The following is a 12294-nucleotide window of genomic DNA, read 5'->3' as shown; positions in this document are numbered from 1 at the left end:
TGTATATACAATTATTTTGTTGATTATTATCATTATTATTATCTTGTTACATTGTTTGGTACCCATACTATGGCTTGAATTCAGGACCTCACATTCCTACTTTGACTTTTTCACTCAAGGCTGGCCCTCTACCACTTGAGCCACACCTCTATGTCAGACTTTTTGGTGGTTAACTGGAGATAAGAGTCTCACAGACTTTTTCTACCTGGGCTAGCTTCAAACCATAATTCTCAAATCTCAGCCTGTTAGGCGCCTAGAATTATAGATCAGAGTAACCAGCGCCCAGATATTTTAGGTTTTCCCCAAAAATACTCTAAATAAGTTCTTTTGATAATTCATAAGCACCGAAATGTCCATCCTACATTTACCGTTAGCTCAACATCTCTGAGGTTTCAGTACTCTGAGACAGTGAGTAAAAATAGATAAACATGTGGGATAGAAGGTTTTCTCTCTGGGCATACATGTCACCAAATACAGGCCGATTCTGGGTGATTCAAATCATCAACTTCTACTTCTAATTGATTGTGCCTGTGAATACTTGTCTCATTTGAGAATTCAAAAAACACAACTCAGTATTATCACAAGTATTGCAAAATCAAGAATTTGGAAAAAGTCTAGCCAGGCACGGTGGCTCACGTTGTCATCCTAGCTACTCAGGAGGCTGAGATGTGAGGATTGCAGTTCAAAGCCAGCCCACGCACTAAAGACCGTGACTCTTATTTCCAATTAACTTCTAGAAAACTAGAAGTGGCACTGTGGCTCAAAGGGTAGGGCTATAGCCCGAGCTGAAGAGCTCCGGGACAACACTCGGGCCTAGAGTCTAAGCCCCAGGACCGACCAAAACAAAAAATTTAGAAAAAGTGAATTTTAATTGTTGAACTGGACATTTCTACATGAAATGGACTATCCTCTCTGATGGGAATTCTAGTGATGATGTAAAAACCATAATCTGCTAAATGAAACCTGCATGTAAATTCACCATGTCTTCTTATTGTTCAGTATGAAATCATTTTGTCTGCCACCCAACAACTACAGGAATTTTACCACTCCATGTCTGCTGTGTGAAATGGAAAGCCCTCTCTTTCTCTCTGTCCAGATCCTGATAAGTCTTGCAGTAGGTTAGCTCAATTATCACCCACCTTGAGTGATTGCCTCCTCCTAGAAGATGGAAGTCATCTGTGAAAATATAGTCACATTAAGTTCATCACTGGCATTCCAGTAGATCAGCTCTATAAAAACACAAGTTGTATTTTATTCATCTTTGCAATCCAGTGTGTATTAGAAATGAGACAATAAAAATTTAATACTGTACTAATACTTGTTAATTTGCATGTCTCTTTCTTTTCCCCAGCTTATACAATTGGACTGTGATGTGAATTCTAATGATCACTCGGACTCTTCAAATGACCCATATGTCTACTAATAGCTATTCTTTTTGTGTTGGTTGTGGATGCTCTGTTCTATTTGGTTCTGGCATTATATTTCGACAAAATTCTTCCCTGTAAGTAGAAATATGACTGGAATTCAACATAACTGCAAATTTCAGCAAAGCAAACACAAGTTTTGCAACATTCTGAACTATGTTTTTGGAATCACTTTCTAAGACTTAGTTCTACCTTAACACTTTACTCAATCACTTTTAAGAAAGATATTGTGAGCAACTATATGGTTAATAAGCACAGGATTGGATAGGGAATGCAGTTGCTTTTGTTTATCTCTTCATCTCAGATGGAACTCACAGGGCAGATAGTGACTAGCATTACTGCACACTGTTGTCCTTACGTAGAACAAATTTTTCTCTGGTGCATCTCTGGACTTTCCCTGTCACTTTTTGGAGCATAGATGTTAGGAAAAGGCAGAAGGAGAGATGGGGAGATGGAGAGCAAGGAAAGGGTCTTTCAAATATTGTTTATCATGTCTCTGAAAGGATTGATATCTGACATTGACTGGCAAAAAAAATATGTATATCCTTCCCCCTTCCCTCAAAAATGATGAAACCAGCAATGTATAGCATCAGCTCATGAACTACATAAAAACAAACCCAGAACCTTGTAATCAGCTCTATGCCAGTGTGTAGCATGCTCCTAGCTACTAGGGAATCTGAGAATTGGAGAATTGTGGTTCAAAACTAGCCTGAGGCAGAAAAGTTTATGAGATTCCTCATCCCCTAGCTGGGTGCAGTGGCACATACTTGTGATGCTAAGCTGTGCAAAAGGATCAGAGTGGGAAAATCATAGTTCTAGGCCAGTCCCGACAGAAAAGTCCACAAGACTCCATCATTAATCACTAATCTTACTTTTAAAAATAGAATAGAAAAGGAACTAGAAGGTGCTCTGGTAATACTGATGATAATTACTGCAAGGAAGCCCTTTGCTTCTTCTTTATTAATATACATTTTTTATCAGTTGTGGGGCTTGAACTCTGAGCCTGGGCATTGTCACTGAGCTCTTCAACTCAAGGCTTTCACTCTACCTTTTGAGACACAGCACCACTTCTGGTTTTCTGGTAGTTAATTGGAGATAAGAGTCTCAAAGACTTTTGTGCCTGGGCTGGCTTTGACCTCAGATCTCAGCCTTCTGAGTAGCTAGGATTATAGACATCAGTCACCAGTGGCTGGCATTAATATACATTTTTTCCAATTGGTTTACATTAAAAAAAATTATACCTGCAGGGTGCCTGTAGATTACACCTGTAATCTTAGCTACTCAGGAGACTAAGATCTGAGTACTCAGATTGAAAGCCAAACCTATGAGGAAAGTTTTTGAGACTCTTCTTTCCAATTAACCCATCCCACAAAAGAGCTGGAAAAGGAGTTTTGGCTCAAGCGGTAGTGCGCTAGCCTTGAGCACAACAAAAGCTTACAGTCAGTGCCCATTCACACACACACACACACACACACACACACACACACACACAAGTTGTAGCCAATTTTATTGTCTCTTCTTAGATCTTTGGGAAACACTAACTTGCAGATTCTCCGGTCCTTTCTGGGTTTGATAAAATACCGCCAGGGTAATAACCTAAGGTCTATTATTTCTCACCATAATCTCCTACAACATTTTCAGATAGCTTCTAATGGAAGAGCAATTTGCTTTTAATGTGAGATTTAAATTCCTCCTGAAATACCTCACTCTACTGTTATCACCTTATTGTTGAGTTTACCATGCTACTTTCATGTCATATTAGAAATCTTAGATGGCAATTTGTCCATTGTTTGTTTCATGCTGTTCTGCACTTGTCAAAGCACATGCAAACAGTCATTTGAGGTGATAATGTAGGCTCTGGTGTCATGGCAGAGGGGTAGCATGGACATACTGACGGGGTGACTGTGGCCCTTGAAATGGTGGCTGACCAACCTGTGGTTGCTTTCTGCTTATGTATCCAAGTATGGCCATCAGCATTCTCCCTTGTTTTTCCTGAAGTCTTCTCTCTGGTTTCAACACCAAAGACCTAAGCATATACTTCTAGAGATGGAAGTGGATTCAGATCCTTCACTGGATGACTCGAACCAGTGCTTCCAGAGTTCCATGGAAAAGAAGCCATCAGGTAACCAATACATCATCTAGAGGGGCAATGGAGAGAGAGCAGAGAGCAGGGATCTGTCAGATAAAAAAAAACTGACCATTCTCTGTCCCCACAGACCCCAGCCAGCTGCACCGAGGAAAGGCTACCCTCACTCTGAGTAGTCCCGCATTCTCTCACAGCCTCAACATTTGCATTGATTAATGTCTTATATCATTGTCAACAGCTTTCAGATCACAAAAACCATCCTTCTGTGTTTCCATTGTCTCTCTTGTTTCTCCTCTTCGTACATTACTCTCCCTTTCTTTGCTACTTTGTTGACAAGAGGCAATGCCATCGCTTCCTTGTTATTCTCATTTTCTTTCTCTGTGATTCACTTTGTCCCTTTCCTCTTCTTCCCTTCCTAGGGAATCTGTCTCAATATGAAATTGCATGTTGAAATATTAACCCTTTAAACTAACATGGAAGTGGAGCCTTGGAAAAGTAGTTAGGGTTGGATGAAATCCCAAGCCTGCTAGCTTTCATGATGGGATTCGTACATTTGTAAGTGGAGACTCAGACGGCGTCCACTGTGTGAAGATCCAGAAGTGACCTTAAAAGCAAGTCAGAAGGGACCCTTCACCCAGCAACCAAACAAGGCTTTCTGTCATCAGAATTATTTGGTCTATGATATTTGTTACAGCACATCGAGCAGACTAATACATTTGTTTTATTAGTATATGAACATGGTGCAATTAAAATACACAGGGATTGGCTTATAGTACATGTGTAACTCACTTGAAATATTTTTCTGTATCTTCTTTTTTTTTTGCCAGTCCTGGGTTTGAGCTCAGGATCTGAGCACTGTCCTTGGACTTTCTCAAGGCTAGAGCTCTACCACTTGAACCTCAGCACCACTTCTGGCTTGTGGTACTGAGGAATTGAACCCAGGTCTTCGTGCATGCTAGGCAAGCACTCTACCACTAGACCAAACTCCCGGCCCCATCTTCTTTTTTTTTTTTAAGTCTTCATTTTAATTCTTCTCTTGTCTTCTTTCCTTTCCATCTTGTTTGAACTTTCTTGTATCTCCAACATTTGTGTTCTGAATTTTTGAATCTTATTTCTTCTATGAGCCCTGTATGATAACACCATCATCTTTTATTTTGGTGCTCTAGGACAGAATTCAGTAAATGTGGAGAACATAGTCATTGTAACAGAGTTAGTAATGACACAAGAGAGACTTTACCCAGAGTATGGTGGCTTTAACATCCTCATCTTTCTATTAGGGTGTGCTGATTTCTTTCTTTTCTCCTGATTTCTTTCTTTTCTCCATTATAATCATTTCATAACTATTGATTCCATCTTCAGCTCTCCTCTTTTCTAACCATTTATCCAAATTCTAATGACAACATGCTCCCACATGCTAATTGGCCCTTCATCCAGATTCTGTTCCACTTACAATTACCAGAGAGGCAGCATCTGCTGAGATGACCTCGATACTTCAGCTACTAGTCACATCTAAGTACAATCTTTTCCTAGTCTCAAAAACCTGATGTATCAAGCTTCCCTCCTGCTCCAGAATTTTCTCAAAATCATTTCCCTCTTTTTTTGTGGAATTGAATATCTTAAGAAAGAATATACAAGAAAGAATGAAAAAGTAGAAACTTTAAGAGGTAATAAAATAAATTTATATGTAAAATGGTAGTATAATTTAAGAACTCTGCCTCCTTTATAACCCATTGATAGGACTAAAGACCATGAGAGTTCAGGTATCATGACTCCTTTTTATTTCAACACATCCTTCTCTCTTCTAATCAATTAATAATACAATAAATTTAACATGTAGTGAGTAGTATTTAAATACATGGATTTGAGAGATGTATTATTTTCAATTCATATATGATCTAGTCCTAAAAGGCATCTTCATTATAACTACCCTCCCATTAAGGATAAGTGTTTTATCTCCCAATTTGTTAATCAATATGTTAATGACCCATCATCTTGAGTTTGGGACCAATACATTCTTTGTCTAGGTAGAGCAAGTTTTACAGAACTTAGAGATTGAAAATATTTAAGATATTCTTGCTGAGGACTTAAGTGGTGGACAGAAAAGAAAAGTGACTTTGGGAATTATCATTCTAGGAGATCCACAGGTAAGCTGAAGTAAAATGATTAGGGAAATCATGTGGGAGACATCCAAGTAATTACACAAGAGCAAGCAATCTTTACAAGATAAGTATTGATATGGTTCTCCCTCATGCTGTTATACCACAGTGCTTGCTAGAAGGGTTTTGCCCAAAAGGGACAAGATATTTCCTGATCTTCTCTACTGTCCAGATTTTGCTGTTAGATGAACCAACTGCTGGATTGGATCCTGTTTCAAGGCACTGTGTATGGAATCTCCTGAGAGAGGAAATCGGACCGGGTAATTCTCTTCAGCCCTCAGTTCATGGGTGAGGCTGTTGTTCTGGCTGGTAATTTGCAGTTTTGTTTCATGCATCCCCTGGAGAATTAGAGACATGTATAAATTCTGCCTCGATTGGCTCTATGGCTTCCTCTCATTAATGATTGCCAGATGTCCGTATGTGAATTTCACACAGTTTTCATGCCAGAGAACATTGTCGAATGGAAGTATTCTAATCCAGAACTGCGGAGGTTGTAAAACATATAGTGTAGTGTTTTGTTCAGTGTGAATGTCGATGGCTTGGCAAAAAGGTATCTGACATCTTTCCCAAATAAGCCATAGGAAAGTATCATTTGAATTGTTGGGTGAAAAGGAAATGGGGGGAAGGTGAGAACAGAATTAGGAACTATCTATTCTAGTGTGTCATATTTCTAAAATACATTTTATGTGAATAGATTTGCTCTGTTATGAACAGTGAAGAAATAATTCCTTAATATATCATCTGCTTCTTCCTGACCAGATAGGAAAGTGTTTATATTCAAGGGGAGGCGGAAGTGTGCAAGCTCTTCTCTATTCCTGAGGAAGAAATGGGGTATTGTCTACCATCTAAGGTACAACTCTTAATGTTGAGACATAGTGGGACGTGTGGGAAATGCTGGTGGCAAATGCTATCAGCATGATTATATCACAGTAGATGCGAACTCCAAAATTCATTCAGGAAAGTAGTGTTAGAACAAAGTCCCAACCACTTTCTTAGGTAGAATATAGGTTATCTGAAATTGTAAACAAGAAGGATCTAAGGATGCTTGATTTAGGTTCAAATAATTCATTTCGAAAATATTTCTGTAGCCTGATGCTTGCTAAATTTATTACGACCTCAACTATGTTTCATATCTTATATCAGAATTTCATTGTAGTTTGTTTGAACAATTTAAAACCCCTGGGTGGGTATGAGAAAGATGGGGTAGAATGTTGCGATGATCAAGGTGCATTTGACTTGTTGAGTATCTTTGGTAATAATAGGCATAGAGCCTTATAAGCATATTTGTGTGTTCCAGTCATCAGCCAATTATGATGTTCACATCACTCTATTATCTCAGTTCTTATTAGTAGATAAGGGGGTTTCTAAAATCCAACAATTCCATAGGGGACTTACTATGGTTTTTATCAAAAGATAACTTTCATTTGAATAAATTTCTCAGTAAAATGGTGAACATTTATATAACAAGTCCTGAGAGTTTACTTTGTGGAAGGCCTTGGTCTACCTCACATGTTCTGTTTTATTCTGCCTTTATTTTTTTATATTTTTTATTTTATTGTAATTAATAAAAGGGTTACATGATATTTGCCAGATAGAAGGTGCATTAATTCACATACATTGATACCCTTTCACATGTCTTGGTCCCCATTACCCTCCCTCCCACCCCCACCCACCCCCCATCTTGGTTTCCCCCCCTTCCCTATCAAATTTCAAATAACCAAATACAAATAAATTCAATATATCAGATAACAAAGTGAGATACTGTAACAATATGAGATAACCAAGGGACAGCAAAGGAGATGAGAGATAACATAGTACATTAAGGACAACAATCATTCGTTATATGGCTTTTGTTTCAATATCCTGGAGGTCCTTTCAATTAGCTTCATACTATATGGCCTTATGTATCAAGGTTTTGCTCTATTGCAGATCTCTGCTAGTAGAGCCCAAGGTTTCTACTGATTATGGCAAATAAGGGAAAACATTGAGCCTAAGTTCCTTTGAGTCTGGCTTACTTCACTTAATATGATTTTTTCTAAGTCTTTCCATTTCCTAACAAATGGGGCGATGTCATTCTTTCTGACAGCAGCATAGAATTCCATTGTGTACAAATACCACAACTTGATGATCCACTCATCAACTGAGGGACATCTAGGTTGGTTCCATATCTTTGCTATGGTGAATAGTGCTGCAATGAACATTGTTGTGCTAGTGGATTTAGTATGCCCTTGTTTCTGGATGGTTGGGTAAATGCCAAGTAGTGGAATTGCTGGGTCATAGGGGAGTTCTATGTTTACCCTTTTGAGGCACTGCCATACTGCTTTCCATAGTGGTTGAACGAGTTTGCACTCCCACCAACAGTATAGTAATGATCTCTCCTGGCCACATCCCCTCCAGCATCTGTTATTATTCGTTTTCCTGACCCTGGCCATTCTAACTGGAGTGAGGTGGAATCTTAGAGTTTTATTCTGCCTTTAGAAGTTCTTTGGAGAGCTTGGTATTGTATTATTGTATCCCACAGATGAGAAAAGTGATATGCAGAGATGATCATCAAATTGCCTCAGTTCTAGAACCTGCATTTATATGGTATTATGACCATATCCATAACAATTGTATAAATTACTTCCATTTTTGTTTTATTATGTTCAAGTCCAGAATTCACAGATAACTCCTAAGGTTGATTATTCTAATAAATATTGACATGATTGGACTTTTTTTTTTTTTTTTTTGCCAGTCCTGGGCTTTACTCAGGGCCTGAGCACTGTCCTCAGTTTTTCTCAAGGCTAGAGCTCTACCACTTGAGCCATAGCACTGCTTCTGGCTTTTTTTTTTTTTTTTTTTTTTTTTTTTGCCAGTACTGGGCTTGAGCTCAGGGCCTGAGCATTGTCCTTGGACTTTCTCAAGGCTAGAGCTCTACCACTTGAGCCTCAGCACCACTTCCGGCTTTTTTTTTTGTATGTATGTGGTACCAAGGAATCGAACCCGGGTCTTTGTGCATGCTAGACAAGCACTTTAACCACTAGGCCAAACTCCCAGCCCTTGGACATTTTTTTCTACTTTACCACTTCCAAGATCTGGCTGGTTACTTTTTTCTTCCAAAAGACAGCTCCTGGGTCGCTTCTTTTTATCTTCTCTTTCATTCCTTTCTCTGCTGAGTGTTTAACGTTTTTGGACTATATTCATGTATTTCATGTTGTTGATACCAGGTTTTTGTCTCATAGATATTAAAGAGTAGCAAATATATACTGTATCATTAGGAGACGATTTGCAAAGGCAACGTAGGATAATAATAATTTTATCTTATTCTTCTCAATGTTAGTTTGCATCTGAATGAAATGTGTGACCCAGAGAATGTAATGACACTGGTAAAGCAACACATCCCAGATGCCAAGTTGACAGCCCAAACTGGAGAAAAAAACGTTTATATTTTGCCTTTTGAAAGGACACACAAATTTCCAGGTAACATACTGACAGACCACAGAATGAATTGAAATAATGGTGGAGCCAGTGAAAATGATGTCTATCATACTTGCTAAGCACATGGCACTATGAGCTAACTATTCCATATTACCAACCCAAGGTCATATGATGGCCCCAAGCCACTTATGAGTAAATCATAAGTCATAATATATTCATGTTACAGCTTGTGTCCTTATGAAATTCAAGGTAGAATAAAGCTAAAATTAGGGTTGTTAGGGGAATTTGAGGGATGAATGAGCAGTTTCCACCAAAAAATGGAAAAAGAACGAACTTGAGTAGATTTAAGACTTCACTAGAAAAGGACCTGTTAATCCCTAATAAGGACCTATTCTATTTCAAGCTTTTATATAATTTTATATCATGATCCAAAACCAATATATAGATAGACCCAAAACTAATATATAGAGAAACAGGTGACAAAGTTTGTTCAGAATTTATGCACAAGGTACACAATGTATACCTGCTCTCTATATATGTACATATATATATATATTAACTAGAAAATATTATATGGAAATTTCTTGTATCTGTAAGTACTAGTTATTTTATAGTTCATATGTTTTTATCATGATCTTAACATGAAAGCATGAATATTTATTTTCTGAGAAGTACTCTTTATTTAGTTTAGCATTAAGCACTCCCTAAAACAGAATTAAAGATATGTATTTTTAGTACTTGAGACTGAACCCACTATTCTAGGGATGCATTCTATTATACTTCCCACCCTTGGAGTTTCTATGTTACTTCTAATGTAAGATCTTGGTCTTTGACTTCCAATTTTACTGTCTCAACCTATCAAGTAACTGGGATTATAGATATTTACCACATGTCCACCTTCTAAAATAAGGTTTAGATTAGACTCTGAAATCAAAAAGATATGAAAGCTAATATACTTCATAGATGTATTTTAGACTTACGTATCTTGTCTCTGATAAAACTACATTTGGACTATCACCAATATTATGTCATGTGAAAAATGTATATTTCATTATAGTACTTTCTGTTGATCTATTTCTGTGATTACCTTTAGATCTTTACAGGGACCTTGACAGATGTTCTAATCAAGGCATTGAAAATTATGATGTGTCCATGACTACTTTGAAGTGTTCCTGAAATTAAAAAGGGAATCAATTGTTGATGAATCAGGTAATATGCTTTGAATTATACCCTTTGCTAGTGCTGGAAAGTCAGGAAAGTCTACCACAAAGAAGGAGGGTAACTGTTGAATATAGGAAAGTAAAGCCCTAGCCCTCAGGAAGCAGATAATAAATATGCAAAACTGTGTTACTGAATATACATACTAAAGAGAAAAGAAAAGTAGAATTTATGTAGACAATTGCCTTTCTTGTAGCATTTTTTCATTATTTCCAGGATTCAGATATTGTTGTGAAGAACAGCATTTATCCAACGTTTGCATGTCAGGAAATAATAAGCATAACCGTATACCCATATTTATAGCAGCACAATTTAGAACTGGCTTTTGTAATGAATTGATTTTCATTGATCTCTCAAGAATAAATTCTGTAGAATTGTGTATTTTCCAGAAAATGCTCAATTTCTTGTCATTGTATAATTTGTTATTTTGCTTCCCTCCCATTTCCTCAGTAGTTTCTCTAATGCAACAAATTAGATTACTTGCATATTTGACCAGAATGTTAATCCTGGAACCGTTGTTCCCAGAAAAACCAAAAACTATCCAGCAGCTCAAATTAGACTATAAAACAACACCTTACGAATGATTGCTTGTATGTTTTATTTTTTAATATTTTTATTGTAATTAATAAAAGGGTTACATGATATTTGCCAGATAGAGGGTGCATTAATTCACATACATTAATACCCTTTCACATGTCTTGGTCCCCATTCCCCTCCCCCCCACCCACCTCACCTTCTTGGTGTTCCCCCCTCCCTATCCAAATTCAAATAACCAAATACGAATAAATCCAATATATCAGATAACAAATATATCAGATAACTGTAACAATATGAGATACCCAAGGGACAGCAAAAGAGATGAGAGATAACATAGTACATTAAAGACAACAATCATTCATTATATGGCTTTTGTTTCAATATCCTGGAGGTCCTTTCAATTAGCTTCCTACTATATGGCCTTATGTATCAAGGTTTTGCTCTATTGCAGATCTCTGCTAGTAGAGCCCAAGGTTTCTACTGATTATGGCAAATAAGGGAAAACATTGAGCCTAAGTTCCTTTGAGTCTGGCTTACTTCACTTAATATGATTTTTTCTAAGTCTTTCCATTTCCTAACAAATGGGTCGATGTTGTTTTATCTAACAGCAGCATAGAATTCCATTGTGTACAAATACCACAACTTGTTGATCCACTCATCAACTGAAGGACAGAGGAAGTAAAACTATCCCTCTTTGCAGATGACATGATTCTGTATTTAAAGAATCCTATAGACTCTACTCCCAAGATCCTTGAGCTGATTCAAAACTTTGGCAAGGTAGCAGGCTATAAGATTAACCCTCAAAAATCAACTGCCTTCCTCTCTGCCAACAGTGAGAGGAACAAGGCAATTATGAGGAAAGCAACTCCTTTCGCAATAGCCTCAAAGAAAATAAAGTACCTAGGAATTGTCTTAACTAAAAATGTAAAGGACCTTTTTGATGAAAACTTTAAAACCCTAAAAAAGGCAATTAAAGCAGAACTAAGGAAATGGAAAAACCTCCCATGCTCCTGGATTGGAAGAATCAACATTGTGAAAATGACAATCTTGCCAAGGGCTATCTGCAAATTCAACGCAATACCCATCAATATCCCAATGGCATTCTTTAAAGAAATAGAAGAGGCAATTCAAAATTTTATATGGAATAATAAAAGACCCTGTATAGCAAAAAACACTTCTTAGCAGAAAGAACTTTAGACTCTATTACAGAGCTATAATTCTCAAAACAGCTTGGTACTGGCACAAGAACAGGCCTGAAGACCAATGGAATAGAACTGAGGACCCAGATATTAAGCCACAGACCTATGGCCACCTAATCTTTGACAAGGGAGCCAAAAAAAATAGAATGGAAGAAAGACAGCCTCTTCAACAAGTTGTGCTGGCAGAACTGGTTAAGCACCTGCCGAAAACTAAAGTTGGATCCTTCTTTGTCACCTTGCACTAGAATTAACTCCAA

At 37.5% G+C, this 12294-nt stretch overlaps 1 pseudogene; it reads left to right on the top strand.

The window, feature by feature from the left end:
- LOC150051332 (ATP-binding cassette sub-family A member 9-like) overlaps nucleotides 1-12294 on the top strand; it is a 38078-nt pseudogene that overhangs the window by 4317 nt on the left and 21467 nt on the right.

Source organism: Megascapheus bottae, chromosome 17 (assembly GCF_031878675.1).
Source record: "Megascapheus bottae isolate mThoBot1 chromosome 17, mThoBot2.hap1, whole genome shotgun sequence".
Classification (NCBI taxonomy): domain Eukaryota; kingdom Metazoa; phylum Chordata; class Mammalia; order Rodentia; family Geomyidae; genus Megascapheus; species Megascapheus bottae.
Note: the sequence above shows the minus strand (reverse complement) of the source record. Positions and strands in the feature narration are given on the sequence as shown.